The 4,166-nt window shown below is 44.9% G+C and overlaps 1 non-coding gene across 1 annotated transcript; it reads left to right on the top strand.

Moving 5' to 3' along the window:
• The first annotated feature begins 2,403 nt into the window (after positions 1 to 2,403).
• Positions 2,404 to 2,477, top strand: TRNAI-GAU. Its single transcript has one exon. It is a non-coding gene; the product is annotated as a tRNA-Ile (tRNA).
• Positions 2,478 to 4,166: the final 1,689 nt, after the last annotated feature.

Here is a 4,166-nt window from a genome sequence, read left to right as displayed (position 1 = left end):
GGGAAAGAGATGGGTTGTGAAGAGGTTTTGGCAGCTTCCTCGAGATATCTTCTTAGTTCATGGCTGGGAAATCAAGCAGGGGAATCGGCATCACTCCAGGCACTTTTCTCTACCCTTATTCTGTGGTTTGGAAAGCAATTTGAATGGAAAATGAAGAGAGTTCGAGGACAAATCAGAGAAGGAAAACACAATCAATACAAGAAGAGAAGAAATTAAAGGAGTGAAGTCTGGGCTTGAAAAACTCTTCAATATCAGCATTTCTCCCCACCAAAAGGAAGCATTTTATTTTCCCTGGAAGGAAACAAAGTGAACAACAAGGACTATTGTGGCAAGAACACCTGGAGACGTGCTAGCTGCAACGAGAGCTCACTGGCGGGGATAGCAATGGCACAATTTGCAGCAACATCTGCAGCTGGCCCAGCAACCATCTCTCCCTGTTAATTAGCAGAAGCAGTAGGCTTGCCAGACAGTCCTGTTGGCTTTTGCCTTATCGTTGTACCCCTTAGCTAATAAGCCATCCTTTTCCCTTCCTGCTGGGTGAAGCATATCCAGCCTGACCACAGAATGGGCCCAGACATCCAACGTACATCAAAGGAGGGGACAGTGTTTGTCATTATTTTGGGTATACACCCTGTGGGCCATATTTACTATGACCACATGATTCAACAGCAGTGGGCTGTAGGCCTATGGAGATATAGCAAAGGTTCATCTTTGACTTCCCTGTCTCTCCCTCTGCATCTTATGCTACAAGGCACGCAACCATGTATATATGATTCTGGCTTCTACTCCATGAAATTTTTTTGGATTATATATCATTTATTCACAATTCTGCCTTGCTTGTCCAAGCTGACACACACATCCTTTTACCTTCTCCCATTTCCTCTGCCTGAAAATAAGAACCATGACCCTGTCCTTCAGGAGTGATTTGGTATCCAACAGTGAGACAGTATCAGAACCCATCTCTGCTTAACCCCCATTTTCATAATACAGTCCAGCTACACAAAACCACAACACGTGTCCCTGGGCACCTTTGGCCGTTATACACCATCTCCATTCATGGTGGTGAATTACTGCAGCAGTAGAGAAATTAATACAAGGCAGAGGAAGGCGGCAACTCTTAGCAAGTCTCTGGCAAGCTCGGCTTTTTTTTCCAGGGTTGCATTTATGATCAAATGCGAACTCCTGGACACGGCTAAGGGACTGCAGGCTGTTACCTGGGGACCTCCAGATCTTGGTGCAAGAGACCTTCTATCAAGTCGTGGCTGCCTAGCCCTGTTGGTCGTGCAGGCAGGATCCCGTTTGCCTGCACACAGTGCCGAGCCTCAGGCAGTTTTGCTCAAGTCATTTCAGGCACAGTTTAATTCTTCCCATATCAGGGAGGGGGACTTATTCCAAGGAAACATGATCCAAAATGATCAAGGTGGCTTAATAACACAAGGCAAACGGCAGTGCTATGGCCCTGCTAGACAATAGCAAAACACATTCGGATATGCAGCTCAGACCTTGCTGCATTACACATGTAATTAGGTTGTTTCCATGGTAATGATCTAATTATGGTCTTCTTGGCTTTGTGTAATCACATTTGCTGCATTTTGGCAGGGCTGTTTTCCTTATTTTTGAACTGCAATACTTGGCAAGATGTTCTTTCTAAAGCTGAATAATAATTTTGCCTGATGGAAACCGACAAGTCTGTGAGTTTTTATTTAAAGCAGGGTTGAAGACACACGATAAGACAAAACTATATATAATATATAGCATATATATAATATATATGTATATATAAGGAAGGATTTTTACCCCTGTAATTTCTATTTCTCCTTCCTTCCTACCCTTTTTTTCTTTTTTTGCAAGTGCTTAAAATAATGAATTGTAGCAGTGGCTCCCGTGTGGGAGGGGAAACTCTAGAGATCTCTTTTCTGTTCTGGGGGTTAGTGATGGGATGAACTTAGGGCATGGGATTTCATCTCTCTCTACCTTATTTTCCCTGGCTGGGGATAATGATATCAACTTTAGATGAGATGTATATGCAAAATGTATATTATTTCTACCAAGCTATTTCAGCTCCTGGTAAGCAAGATACCTTAGAGACAGCTGGCAAAAACCTGGTCTTGTAGGGCAAAATTCTTATGGATTTTCATAATGCTGCAATTTCCTATGTGGCTGCTCAAACACCTTTGAAAAAATCAGATAAAAAAAGCCAAATGTAGCAGCATCGACTAACATGGATTCTCCAAGCCGCTTCCCAGAGCTGAGCAGGCAAGATGGCCTTAGACTTCGGTGACACACATGGCATCCCTTTCAGCTGTCACAGCAGTGTGGGGGGATCTGACAGTGGGATTTGTTGTCCACAGGTGGGATCCCCTTTACCAAACCCACCCCTCCCTACAGCTTGGCTCATTAGGGGGCCGGTTAGCTCAGTTGGTTAGAGCGTGGTGCTGATAACACCAAGGTCACGGGTTCGATCCCCGTTCAGTCCCTATGTGTTGCCCGATCTAGTTGAGAGGCGTCCCTGCCCATGACAGGGAGGTTGGATTAAAATGATCTCTAAGGTCCCTTCCACCCTAGGCCGTTCTATGATTCCTTTGTGTCACAGGACGGTTTTAGGGAGGTGTGGAGTTCAAGACTCTGCTAGAGCCAATATTCATGGGGATTTATTGTGGTCTGTGCTCTGTTGTGCGGGAGAGGCACTTATTATAGACCATAATCTCTCCTAAAGCACCGCGCTTCTTGAAGTCAGCGGCAAGATCTGGCTGTTGCTTATCACTTAGAAAGATTTTTAAAGCTTTCTTGCAAAACAAAAGATATATTTCTAGCTTGAGCAATAAGGGATCTGGGGAAAGATAGGAGATGAAAGGTCAGGCAAGAGGAGCTTGTGAAATCACACTGGAGCAGAAGAGCAGGCTGTAGTCAGCCAAGAGCTTGTATTGCAATTGACAAGGCTATTCATGGAAAGGTTTTTGATCAGAGTTGCCATGACAATAGGAAACACCTAAAAAAGATCTATGAAGCCTTATACCGGCATCAAGCCAAGAAGTTAAGCCAAATCCTACACTCTGGTTATTCCTGTGAGTCAGTAGCTTTCATAGCAGCATTGTAGAGAAAGGATTTGTCCTCTGACTTTGAAGATTTTGGGAAAAAAAGTACAAAATGTAAATTACGAAAGAAAAGGTTTGTGCCATAAAGAATTTGTTGTGGAAGGTTGTTGGAAATCTTGCAAATACTGTTTACAGCCCTTGCTTAGTGTACCGAATATACACACAAGACAATGGACTCCTCTGATTTTGATGGACAGGTGGATATGGCTGCTTTCTGAACAGATACAGTATAACACTCACTCTGCACATTCTCTGGGGTCTTGGGATCATAGAATCATAGAATGGCATAGAATGGCCTAGGCTGGAAGGGACCTTAGAGAACATCTAGTCCAACCTCCCTGTCATGGGCAGGGATGCCTCTCAACTAGATCATGATACTCAAGGCTCCGTCCAACTTGGCCTTGAACACCTCCAGGGAGGGGGCAGCCACAACATCTCTGGGCAATTTATTCCAAAGTCTTGCTGCCCTCGTACTGAAGGATTTCTTCCTAAAATCTAATCTAAATCTATTCTCCTTCAACCTAAACCCATTTCCCCTTGTCCTATCAGTGGACACTCTTGTAAAAAGTCCCTCCCCAGCCTTCCTGTAGGTTCCTTTCAGTTATTGGAAGGCAGCTATTAGGTCCCCCCAGAGTCTTCTCTTTTCAAGACTGAACAATCCCAGCTCCCACAGCCTGTCCTCATAGCAGAGGTGCTCCAGCCCCTGGATCATCCTTGTGGCCTCCTCTGAACACACTCCAACGGATCTATGTCCCTCTTACGGTAAGGACACCAGAAATGGAAACAATATTCGAGGTCAGGTCTCACAAGAGCAGAATAAAAGAGGAGAATCACCTCTCTTGACCTGCTGACCACATTCCTCTTGATGGATCTCAGGACAGGGTTGGCCTTCTGGGCTGCATGAGTGCACTGCCGGCTCATGTGGAGCTTCTCATCTATCAACACCCCCAAATCCTTCTCTTCAGGGCTACTGTCATTCCACTCTGTGCCCAGTTTGTATTTGTGCCTGGGATTGGCCTGACCCAGGTGAAGAACCTTGTATTTTGACGTGTTGAAGCTCATGCAGTTTGC

The sequence above is a fragment of the Apaloderma vittatum genome, unplaced genomic scaffold (assembly GCF_000703405.1).
Source record: "Apaloderma vittatum isolate BGI_N311 unplaced genomic scaffold, ASM70340v1 scaffold7237, whole genome shotgun sequence".
In the NCBI taxonomy this organism is placed as follows: domain Eukaryota; kingdom Metazoa; phylum Chordata; class Aves; order Trogoniformes; family Trogonidae; genus Apaloderma; species Apaloderma vittatum.
Note: the sequence above shows the minus strand (reverse complement) of the source record. Positions and strands in the feature narration are given on the sequence as shown.